Source organism: Anser anser, assembly GCF_964211835.1.
Source record: "Anser anser genome assembly, chromosome: 10".
Taxonomy (NCBI): domain Eukaryota; kingdom Metazoa; phylum Chordata; class Aves; order Anseriformes; family Anatidae; genus Anser; species Anser anser.
The window spans coordinates 13,446,450-13,459,287 of NC_139730.1; the positions used below are offsets into that span (position 1 = coordinate 13,446,450).

A 12,838-nucleotide genomic window follows, 5' to 3' on the forward strand; every position below is an offset into this window, starting at 1 on the left:
CACCCGCTCACCTCCCCACTGCTTTGCCACGTTGGAGCAGATGAAAGGCAAAAGCTCACAAGTGGGTTCTCCTCAGCAAGTACTGCCACAGCCATTCCCGAAACAAAGGATGAGGACAAGGGAAGAAGCCTCCCTCTCCCCGGGGGAAATCAGACTGCTGCTTTCATGTCTGGACCACATTGCTGCCCTGCATGCCGGGAGCCTGCATGCTCCAAATCAGTACAGCTGCAGCACGGGACAGCTCTGTCCATGGCATGATGTGGGGCATGGACGGGTCCCCGACCCTCTTGTAGGGCATGAGGTGCAGTAGAAGGGCTCACGGGGGCTTCCTAGCAGGGTCAGGTATGGACTGACATGCAGATGTCCAGCGCAGACTGGGACTAAGGTGGGAGAAATTGTTCATAAAAGAGATTTACCTTCCCCCCTCTCCCCCAAAACTCAGGCTTCATATCAAGAAGACATACAGAGACATACATGTCAAAGTCAGATGTGAACTTTAGGAAAAAAAAGTCTTTTTCCTCACCATTTATGAAACCAAACACTTTTCACCCAGGAAATCAGCCAGCACGCACAAAGAAGCAAAATGAAATGACCCCAAACAAACAAAATGGATTTTCATGGTTTGTTTCGTCCTCAGGGTGTGTGAGAGGGGAAAGGGATCACCATCAGTCTCCCAGATATATTTGTTTTCAGCTGTTCTACTTCAGACACCCCATTGAAAACCTGAATTATTCACCGAGCTCTAATTGCAGCTCCGAGGTGCCCTTTGCCTCCTTTGCACAGTGCCACCCTTGGCAGAAATCTCTGCTTCCCTGCTGCTTTCCTGAGGGACACGGGGGTAACCCACATCCAGAGACCATCCCATACCTATTCCCTACAGCACAACACTTTGGGGGGGGGGAAAGGGTTATTACAGACTCGAGTGTGCAACTCTGTACATGCGCACTGCGACTTTGCAGAATGGAAGGAAAAACAAGAAATAATGAATCCCCTTGCACTCACTAAGCCCAAACAAATAGACTGAAGTGTGAGCCTGATTTGCATTGGTTTGATTGAAGATGTAATTTGCTGCTGAATAAATGTGGTTGCATCCAAATCAAACCTTTAGTCCCTCAGACGTTATAACTCTTTCTGTTCTTCCCTCAGGGTTCACCAACCTTTAAGGCTGACCAAGGATGATGTATTACAGGAAGGAATGGCCTTAAATAAGAGAAGGGCAAGTTTGGAATAGATGTAAGGAAAGAATCCCCGCAAGAAAGAAAAGGATCTGAGGTGCTGACACTAGGAAGGACCTCTGGGACTGAAGCCTGGTCAACCCAGCCCCGTATCACACACAGTATCACCCCAAAAATACACCATCCCCCTGCTGTGAAGCTGTGCCCTATGCACTGTGGGGTTTGGGCTCTGCCTGCCCAGCAGCCTCCTGCTCAGAGCAGTTTTTTTCTATCATTTCTTTCCCCTCAGACCATCCTGTGGGTCCCCATCAAAGCAGACAGCACCCCTGGTGCCACCATTTCACCATGGCTGCCCACAGCAAGGTGCGTGATATCATATCCTCATGACGGACGTGTAGGAGACACATAGGTCTTGGTAAGAGGGCACTGCTAGGATGGGCCTCTGACAGAAATCCGGGCCCGGGTTTAATGCTATTAAAGCAGGGGAGTAGTTTCCAGAGCCCCCAGGAACCTAGGGCCTTGCCATGGTGCCTCCCTCCTAGCACAGCCTGGTGAGATTCAGACCTTTCCTCATTTGCTTGCCTCCAGCTGGAACTGGCACTTAAACGCCTTCCTCAGGCTCTCTCTGACCGGATGAACCTGCTCTCCGCCACAGCTGAACTCCCTCACTTGTTCTTTTCTCACTCCTTATAGTATCGTATTTATGAGATCCCTCCAAGGTCTCTATCGATCGCTCGGGCAGCCTTGGTGACACAGCAGCTAGCAGAGCAGCAGGGTTCCCAGCAGCCTCCCAGGCAGGGAGCACAGGGGAACCAGGGCCCAGCAAGAACAGATTTACCCAGCAGCAAAGGAGGAGGCAGCCCCCACCCGTGCTAGCCCCGTCCCAAGGCACCCAGGGTCCTTTCCCCCTCGGCTGAGCCCATCCACATCCAGCTGTCAGGCAGGGTAGCACTGATGGGGAAGGCACAAGCCAGTACAAAAGAATGAAGGGGAAATAACAGAAGGTGAAAAATTGCATATCGTCACCAGAGACGAGGTTACTCCTGTCTTACTGAGCAGCTCGTGGTCGCCCAAAGCCCTGGAGCTCAGCAGCCATGCCGTGAGCATGCAGCAGACGTGCATGTCCTGGGGATGAACTGCACCCCTGCACGAGCTCTCCTGCTCTGGCCACAGCTTCCCACTGCAGAGCATCCCTGGGGAGAGCAAGAGTGCTCACAGCCCAACTTGACATAAGGCAAATCCATCACGAGGCATGAAAGCCTTTCATTCAGGACAATTTGTTGCAGGACTTGAAAACGGAGGCACTGGGAAGCCAACTATCTGGGCAGGAGCACTGCAGATTGGCAAGGCGGAGAGGACTGCCCGTGCAAGAGGGATGAGAGCTACCTAACAAATGCTTATGGGGCAGATAAGGCTGTAAATAGCGCAGCCCCTTCTGAGAGAAGGGGGCAGAGGCATGTGGTCATATCCCTGGGTGCCGTTTGTAACCCAGAGTCATCGCTCAGAAGCAAGGACCACAGTGTGGGGAGCGGCAAGGCCAGAGCAAGGGAGAGAGGGAGAGATTGATTATCCCATAAATCAATCGCTGGGCACCGATTACAAAATAAACCACCAGGGCAAAGGTCAAGTGCTTTGTTATATCACCCAGCCCACAAGATTTATTCCCTGCTCAGGCAATCTGTCCCTCTTGCCATCGATCACGGGGAGCTGCAGCTCTCCCTTCCCAGCCTCAGGCACAGCTTCTGCCAACAGACCCGGCCGGGCAGAGCCCTGCAGGCAGCAGCACAAGGCTTACGGAAAACACCCAGCGGCCAGGATCAGGCACTGATCTCGTAGCACCCACGTTGACACAGCTGCCATGCCGGGCAGGCTGTCTGCAGCAGGACAGCAGCGGTGTCTGCGGGTGGCACCAAGTCCTCCAGCTCCATCAGGGTGCCCAGGAGCAAATCCCCAGGGTGCTCTCTGCAAACAGCAGCAGAGGTTGCACCCCGCAGGGATGCCCATGGGGATGCCCATGGCAGGTTGGCCTCTGGGTGCACTTGCCACTTCTTTCTGGGCTCCAGGAAAGACTGATCCCTTTGAGAGTATCAGTAGCTTCTTGGCAGGGGAGCGGGAGCTTGCTCCGAATCAGATCTACACCCAGCCAGACTGCCCAAGCCCACTTGTACGCTCTGAGCTCTGCAGCCATACAGGGAGAGCTGCGCAGACTGTCTCATAGCACTCGACTGGAATTCAGCCTACCAAACTCTATTTTTTCACCCCTTCTCCTTCTAACTTTAGATTTTAAACACAGGCAGCAATAAGAAGAATTCCTGGAAGTGTTGTTCATGTTTCCCATAAGCTGCTCATCACTGACCATGAAGAGATTTTCTATCCAACTCCCGAAATACAAAAACCCTAACATGGACATTTTTGAGTCCTTTCACACCAACCAGAGGAGAATAACGTCAGAGCTGTAGGATGTGCGTGCGCTTACACTCAGAGAGTGGCAAAGAGACATCATGGGGAGGAGGCGAGGTGCTCGCCGTGGGCAGGGTGCCTCCGGCCACACAGCCAGCGCCTGTCTGCTGCCAGGGGCTGTGGGAGCAGATAACCTGGGCTGGGGCTGCTTCCACTTATGGATGTTCCCATCGACCCTGAGACTGTCATCCCCGCTCCCTGCGAGATGGTACTCGTGCCAAAATGGTTGCTGCACTTGGCACTTGCCTGGGAGTTTATTTTTCTTTCCAGGAGCACTGAGCATTTCGACTCCTATTTTAGCCTGTCTGCCAGCAGAGAGGGGAGGCTCCAGCCCGTGGGCCAAGCTTCACGTTCCCAGCCCAGCCTTTAGCATGCTCCTGGGAGCTACACGGGTCTCCACCAGGCAGAGGGGCTCCAGCACCAACAGGGCAGCTGAGCCCGGCCCCAGCTGCTGCCCAAATGACAGCGCCCTGCCTTGTCGCTACCTGCTGCAGGATGGCAGGAAAAGCATGACTGTAGTGGGGAAGTGAGGGACACGTTTGAGGTGATGAACTACAGCACACACCAAACCTGTCAACTCCCTGTCCCAGCCCAGGAAAAAAAGCACAAAGACCCACGGCTGCTCCATGGGTCTCTGCTTCCCCGGGAGAAGCAGCAAACTCTACAGAAGTCCTATCCGTGCAGAAATGAGCATCTCCACCAGCTGCTGGATCTCTCTTGGGGTTCCTTTTCCCGCTGTGTAGAGCAGGTCCTGAGAGCACAGTGCTCATCTCCCGAGCTGGCATTGCCTTCCCCAGTCACTGCCTTGACCTCAGCATGGAAAGGTGCAACAGGCTGCCAGCCTCTCCCGCCCACCCTCAACAAAAGTGGTGGTGACATTATTCCAAGCATTAATTGCCTCATTTGTGGAGGATTTTGCAAATCCCATGGAGCCAACAGCATCTTACTTTCAGAGCCTGGCACGCCAGCTCCCCTCCCACGGGGGTTTTGACCCGCACGGACATCCATCACTCCTGTCGCTGGCCCAGCTCCACGTTCCCGATGGCGGTAATGAGGCGAGGTCAGCGCGAGACGGCTGCATTCCCCAGCCCTCCCCTCGCTCCTCCTGGCAGATTTAGAAGTTCACGTTTAATCTGAAAGAGGGAAGATGGAAAGGAGCCTCACCAGCCACAGTTTCTGTAAATGTCAGGACAGGAATGAGATCTTAGCAAACCTTAATATACTATGCAAATCCTCTGAGCATGACCATGTGTTGCCAGGGCTTTTTATTCCCCTCCATGGTAATCAGACAGACAAGGATTAAAAAGAGGAGCTGCTGCGTAACTAGCAGGCTCCTCTGATTTAGTAACCACAGCGTAGAGACGACATTGGAACATATGGGGCTAGGGCTCTGTAAGGGGGAAACCTTCAGGGTTAGAGGCAATTTGGGACAGACCAGAAAAAGAGCCACAAGCAGAGGCGGATATTCTCCTAAAGGTTGTTAGCCAAACAGAGAGTTTTGCCTGCATCCCCAAAGATGCATCTCCATCCTCTGCAGCACATTTGGTGTGTGCACAATAGGCTGAGGCTGCGTGCAAGACAGTGAACAGCCATGCACTTGGTGCATGTCTGGATGAAAGCAAGACAGCGCTCTGTGGAGATGGGAGGGGAGGAGGGACCATGTGGAGTCCAGGCACAGAGCTCTCTTTTTCTACAACTGCATGTTTACCTTGCTTCTCACTTTACCTTCCCCCCCCATCAGGAAAGCTCCATCACTTTCCTCACTGGTAATGATGTTGACCTGATTAAAATTTTTATTGGATTTTACAAAATAATTTCATACATACCATTCCCCGGAGCCCTGCAGGGTGGAGGGAAGGTTGGAGAGAGAGAAAGGAGAAAAGAGTATATTAAGAATGAGGTTGAGAAAGGAAATATTTTATTTTACTCTGAAATGACTTTTCCTGGATGAATAATAGATTAGAGATCTCACTTTTTAGAATAGTGCTCTTACAAGTGCCCATGAAACACTCAGGCAGGAAAAAAGGCACCACTTGAGCATTTGGGGCTTATTTCAGCAACAGCTTTGCCTTCCTCCTGCAGCTTCTAACCCTTTCCACCAGCGCTCTCAGCAGCACATGAGCTGTGCCTTACTGGCTGCCACAACCCAGGTGAGCAGGTGCACGAGGAGACAGGGCCCTGACTTCTGGCCACCTGTGGCACTTTTATGGCCAGCAATGGGCTGTGTGGATCCACTTGCCAGACCCTCATCTCCTACCTCGTATCCCTAACCCTGGCCAGTGACAGCTCAATGAGCCTGACATGTCCCGTGGGAGCTCACGGACTACAGCAAGCCTCAGGGAAGCTTGAGGTGAATGTAAACATGTGACAAAGGGTTTGCAACTTGTGATTGTCTTATTTTAGCATTTTTTCTGCTGCATTGCTCCCTCCCCAAAGGCAACGTCCTAATGCCAGTACTTCAGTTGCAGAAAGGCTGCTGCTACTCTGCTCCGGTCCCTAGAAAGAAGTCAGGTCTTTGCTAGGTTGAGGAATGGTACGGGATGATTTAGTTACCCAATTCTATTTTCATGTATTTAAATTAGATTGCAAACCTTTGGCCCAGGGACTAGCTGTTCCCTTCACACGAACACAGCTGCTCTTGCAATGGGCAGCTTTGCACCCTAGGTCTCAGTGCAATTAAAAAAAAAAAAAAAGCCTTTCAGAGAGCTCAACATTTGCTTCAGATGTCCTTTCAGGAGTACTCCCCCAGGGCTGGCTTGTTTTTGAAATTCAGTTTCCCTGGTGGATGCTTACGAAACAAACATATTTCAGTGCTGTGCAGGTGCCTCAGCAGACCACCCCTCACAAGTGGCATTAAGTCTGTGAACCAAACCTGGTGTCAGTTGAAACTCAGGCGAAAGCAGCCACATTCAAGTGAAACCAAGGTGAGGAACGAAGGGCGTCCCTCAGGGCAGGCACCATTTGTGGCCAGCAGCAGAGATTGCCTGCAAGCTTCTTGCTCTGTAGGCAATTCTCAAGGTCACACTGCTGAAAGTATTAAGGTTCCCTGGGCAACCTTTAATATATATTTTGGAATGAGTTTGTGGGGCGAGAGTTGAAATTTTTCCAGCATCATGTTCTCTAACAATTGCTGGTTGACATTTCCCCACCGGTTCTCATTTTCCTCCTGAAGCAAGTGCTCAGACACAGCACCTCTGCCCAGGTGGGAGGGCATCGCAGCCCCCTCCCACAGGCTCCCCAAAATGTGTGTTCCTGCTATTTGCCCACATGGGACAGCGCTGCCGTTTTACACAGCATTCTCCATACCCACTGTTTTGTTACAGGGTGGGTGCAGCAGTGGCGGTGTTGTCACCTCACCCCAAAACACAGGCAAACCTTCACCCCCAGCAGAACCCAACTAGCCCCTGCCTGAGGCTCTGCCCTGCCCTCAGAGGCACGGCCCTCCTGCTCCTGCCATCCCCCTCAGCAGCCCTCAGGCATCCATCCCTGCGAGCTTGGGCTGTGTCTGCCACCCAGCACATCCTCACCTCGACTGCCAACGCTCCTGCCTCTCCATCCCTGTGCCACGCAGGCTGCCCCCCCCAGGGACCAGCAGAGCCAAGACCTGGCAGCACACAGAGCATCTTGCAGCAGGAAGGGATCTGCAGGGCAGCAAATTGCTAGCTGATAAATATTACAGCAAGAAGAGTCCAAGCCCTAGATAAAGATGACTTGTGTTGAACCATGCCCACAGTCCAAGAAATGGAGGGCACCTGCAGCCACTGTTACATTGTCCCACACCCAGAGCAAAATGGGCATTTCTGACTTTTATTTCACACTAACAACAGGGACAAAGAAGAGAAGAACGAATATAAAGCCTCCCCAAGAGGCTAAGCACAGCAATTCACTGCACAGCCGAACTGGAATGAGAGACAAAATGGCAGCTGCTCCTGCAAGCGGGCAGAGCCAGCTTCTGTGCTCACGAGCACAAAGAGCAGCAGCAGCTCCTGGGGCTGCACAGCTGCCTCCATCTCCGTCCTGCTCAGCATCTCAGGAGGTGGACAAGAAATTAGGGACATTAATTTCTTCCCATGATGGAGAAAAAAAAACCACCCACGGGCTCTAACCAAACCTGAAGCCTTCTGGAACTCGGGCATTAATCTCTGAAAGGAATATTAAGTCCCTCCAAGTATTCACATTTTGCTCTTCCCTGTTTCTGAGGAGGTGCAACACGGACAGCCCCTCTCCACTGGTGACCAGCTCATACATAACAAGCTGTAGGAGCCTCCTGCATGACATGCAGACCCACTCCCCGGTTTCAGGGCTCCATCTCCTCCCGAAGGAGCTTCAGGGAAGCCTCCAGGCTTTGTAGCTCATGCCCAGGTATCAGTGGCCCTCTGCACTCCCTGGGGTGGCCACGGGCAGCTTCCAGGTCTCAGGGCACCAGCTCAGCTCATTTCTTGTCCCTAAATCACACAAGCAGACAGGTTGAAATACATCAAATTATTTCCTACCCTCGCACCTCCCTGCAAGTGGCAGTTGGAGCTGTCAGCCACGTTACACAGGCGAGCAGGAGAGGCAGTGGAGGCAGCCCCACTCCTCACACATTTTTAGGAACCCCTGATGCATGCCCGGGTTAGGGGAAGGACAGGACAACCCCAACTACAAACTCCAGCCCCTGCCATCAAAAGCCATCTTTCAGAAGGAGCGATTTTGGCCACGAGTCGCATCTCTTCGCGCAGCATTGACTGGGTCCCCCAGCACACGAGGGAGGCTTGTGCTGTCACCACTTCACCCCAGATAATGAAGACTTTCATCTCCAGGTTTGTCAATTTAGCACCTCCCCAGAACGAGGCCTCTTTTTTAGTATTAAAAAAATAATGCATATTTATCAAACCTTGTCAGGCAGCAGGGAGGGGGAAACAGCTGGCAGCCGCCTCCCTCTCCCCATCTGACACGCGCTTGCCATTTTTCGCAGTTTCAACAGCTCTCCAGCTCTGGTTCTTGTAATTACGATGAAAAACCTCACACTCGACCATAGTGCCTCGCAGCCAAGACACCAATGTGTTTCCACATAAAAGCTTCATTGAACGCCCCCCCCCCCTTTTTTTTTTTTTGGAGTCTCTGCTTTATTCTCATCCTCTCTTACATCATTGTATTCACATGGTCTTCAATTATTTACAAGCATACAAAACACTCCAGCCTGGTTTCTCCACTGGTATTAATCAGGGAAGTGCCAACTAAATCAGCAGAGTTACAAAGATTTGCTCCAGAGAAGAATCTGGCCTGCTGTCCCTGAAGACCCCTCCTTCCTTCCACAGCACACATGAGAAAGGAGAGGATAAAAGTGTTTTTTTTTTTTTTTCATTCCCCGACTTTGCCAGACACATGCAAGCATGCTAATGCCCACGGAGACCTGCTCCCCACCGCTGACCTACTTTTCATTCGTGTGCCTGCAGCACGCTTCTCGCCTCCTGCGGCAGCCAGCAGTGCTCGGAGCCATCCTCACCTTGCCAAGGCCCCGCGGCAGCACCAGGAGCCCCGCACGAGGCAGCCCCCTGGGTGCTGGGGCAACATCCACCAGCTTTAGTGACAGCTAAGGTCTTTGGTTATGCAGGCAGCCCTTGGAGCTGGTGCAGCACCCTCTCCAGTGCCTTCAGGATGCTTTCTCTGTGCTTCCCACTTCCAGGGAGGCCCAGGGACAGAGAGCTTCCCCCAACCAGTGGGCACGGCAGGCTGACAGATAGGATGGCCTCCTCCAGCCATGACCGATCATTTCCAACTTGCCATAGCCCAACATTTTAATTCAACAAGACCAATCGAGTCCCCAGGGCACAGGCCACAAATCAGAAAGCAAGCACGAGGTGTTCCTCTGAAGCTGGAGGACGATCGCCAGCCAGCTAGGGCTGTTTCTTTTTAAGGACTCATCCCCCACAGACACGGTGCCCACCTCAGCTTCTCACAAGACCAGCAAAGCCAATCTTTCCCCAACTTTTTATCAGGACTTCGCAATCATATAACACAGAGACTGACTTTTGAAAGTCATTTTGTTATTTGCACCTTTGCTTAGGCTCAGAAAGAGACCAAGTTCATGAAAGCATAATGTGAGTGTGGAGATCAGGTCTGCTCTCCTGAGAGGATTTTCACATGCAGACTGAAGAACCACGTGTGAAACCTGGGGCTACCGGGCGTCTCATTAAAAGACAGAGCTTAAACTTACTGCAATTTCCATCAGCAGTTCACAAACCGGGGCCACCGTGCTCAGAACCAGAAAGCCAAGGAAGCGCAGCAGAGAGACACCAAGCTGGGCTTCACTGCACCAAACCAGCTTACTCATCCTGATGTACCACCACAGCAAGGGGATGTCACAAGGCCTTCATCATGACTGGAATGATAATATCCATGATTCACACAGAAGACTTTTATACAAAGCACGGAGATAAAAATAAAATGAAGGGGAAAAACTTCAGAAACAGTTTCATTCCCCACAAGATGGATAAACCACGATGAATGTAAACAGCTCAACTTGACCCAAATATTTTTTCGTTGCTGAGTAACCCTGCAAAAATCTTATCTTACTAGCATCTGTGAAGATTAGGTGGAAGGGAATTTTAAACAAACATTCGCTGTCCGTTGTTTTAGAGAATTTCAGCCTGGACACGAACTCTCAGGACTGCTACTTTTCAGCATCCCTGACACCTTTCAGGAGGGACCAAACAAATGAGGAGGGCAGGAAGCATCTGTAACATTTCCAACACATTAACATGCTGCTGACATGAAGGCTCACATGAAACATTTGGTTTTACAGCTTTCCAAACTCTCCTGCACCCTAAGAGAAGGACGCAATCGCTTTACGAAGGCTCTGAGCAGGAAATACACGCTCAGGCCATGACTACAGCAGGAGGTGGGAGGAGGGGTAGGCACAGCAGATGGCTCTGAGCCATTTTGGGTGGCAGCAGGCACCCAGCGAAGGGCTCAGACTTTACAACCCACACTGGTTGCCATATGCTGCGGCAGTGGCTCAGCATCACGCAGGACCCAATTTATAACATCCTTCAGGGCTGCCAGTACCACGCTCCCCTCTTACCGCTCTCCATTACTAGCGCACCTTTCATCTGAGCATTTTCTAGTACCTCACTATCATATTTACTGATTTTTCATGTTTTTTACAGGTGGAGGGAGATCTGATAGATCAGATGAGAGATTCAGCCATGAGGTTTTAGTCTCATTCGTGCTCTGGAGGTCAGGTCTGCTCACTCCTTCCCTCTCTCCCAGCAGATAAGCACTATCTCAACAACACAGATGCCTTTAGAGATCACCTTGCCCCTTGCTAACCTGTGCAGTGCTTCTGCTGTGTGTCCTGGAGCTGAAAGCACACAGCAAGGAAGGCTGTGCCTGTGACACAGGGAGCTCGGAGCGGGTCAGGTGGGGAGATTACAGCTCTGAACATGGCAGCCCTTCCAGCAACAACAGACTTGGTTGAAATTCTCCTGAAGAAACACAGGGAAATGAGAGCGAGGAGGAGAAAATCCTGGAGGTAGCAGGATGGAGATTGATCTGCCATCAGCAGGGCTTGGAGGGGAGGATGCCAGCAGCACCTGGCAGCAGGCTGCCAAGAAAAGCTGTACGAGGGGCAGGGTGAAGGAACAGCATTGCTGTGCTACTGTGTGCTTTTGTTATACTGCAGCCACAACACAGTCCCAGTGCTGTGGCATGATGGTGAGGGATGCTGCAGCTGTAAAATGGAGCACTGGGTCCAGTCCAGAGCAGGACAAAGTGCAGGCAGTTGAGGGTAAGAGAAAGGTCTGGCGGAATTACACACGCAAATGGGCTTCTGCAGCTCCGGTCAGTGCATTCAAGAAAGCCTCCTCCCAACCCTAGCAAGAAGGTCCTTCCCTCCTGGGGGAGCGGTGCATCCCAGCTCTGAGAGCACACTTTGGGAAATGGTGCCATCAGAAAACTGCTCAAAACATTCACTCAGTCACAGACAACCAGGCTGGACCTTCCACCTTGAAAGAACAGGTACACAGGGGCAGCTCATACTCAGTTGCTGGAAGGAGCAGGTTACCCTGAACCTGGTTATACCCACTGGTTTAAATCCCAGCTACGCAGCTACAGATAAAGCGACGAAAGCTATTTACTCTGTAAAGACCCTTAAAATATCAGGTTAGTAAAAGTGCTGCAGCTCCTACCAGGGCACTGAGGAAGGACAGTCATCCACACCTGTGCTAGGCAACTGCAGCTGCATTTCTTGGGTTCAACGAAAAACTGGGGTATTTTTGACAGTGTGGAAGAAGCAGCCACTCAGCATCAGTTATTTGAACTCAGCATGGTCTGTGTATTCTGACTAGCCCTACTGCACGCACAACCTTCACCGGTGCCCTACCTCTCCATCCACAGCAGCTTCTGGCCCTGGCCTGTTTTGCTTCCCACCTCACAGCATTTTAATCCTTAGGTGATGCATCTCCTCAACAAGCACAACAGACACGGCCGGGGAGCTTCCTGGAGGAAGTAATTACAGAAATTGAGCTCACCCAAGCAATTGAAAAAGCTGAGATATATCTCAAAGCTCCAATTTTTCTCTCTACTACACTCAGGACCTGCAACAGACCAAAATGCACCGTTGGCATCAGGCTTTGCTCTTCTCCAGCTGCTGCCTGGAACTCCACCAGAGCTGACAGCTTTACAGGGCTGGTCCATGAGCACCAGCTCACCAAGGCTCTCCTGTTTAGGTTGGATCAACCAGTTTCATGATGGAAGTTAGAGGAGTTACACCACTGCTGTCCTGAGCCTAGGAGCATCTGGCCCCACGGTGGCATTTCCAGCCCTAGGAAGAAGAGGCTTCTGTCTGGTCGCAGCCTGCTAAAGCCTTTGCTTTGCTCACCCTATCTGGCAGCTAACACATCACAGCCAGCTCCGTAATCTCCCCAGCAAAGCAGATCTCAGCTGCAACTTAATCTGAACTTCAACTTCAGCTCTCACAGCTAGCTCAAATGAAAATGAAAAGCAAATGATAAAGAAAAATCCACAAAGTCAAGTAGGTGGCGAGGGGACCAGAAGCAGAGAATGCAACTGGAAAGAGCAAGGCCACGGCAGATCCAACAGTGCAAGCATTAATTGCTTTTTAATTATTCCAGTGGTTTTCTTCCCCAGAGGCTGGTAATTACAGGATTCCTGCCTGCCCTCCGGTGGCTAAGGAGGAGAGGAAAACCAAGAGCATGTCA

At 51.5% G+C, this 12,838-nt stretch overlaps 1 long non-coding RNA gene across 1 annotated transcript in view; it reads right to left on the bottom strand.

The window, feature by feature from the left end:
• The window catches only part of LOC310905110, a 117,577-nt gene that overhangs the window by 17,600 nt on the left and 87,139 nt on the right, over window positions 1-12,838 (bottom strand). The window contains exons 8-9 of the long non-coding RNA XR_014588786.1: window positions 5,462-5,475; window positions 4,583-4,768 (exon numbers count right to left, since the gene is read on the bottom strand). This is a non-coding gene — a long non-coding RNA (uncharacterized lncRNA). The remainder of the gene's footprint in view (window positions 1-4,582; window positions 4,769-5,461; window positions 5,476-12,838) is intronic.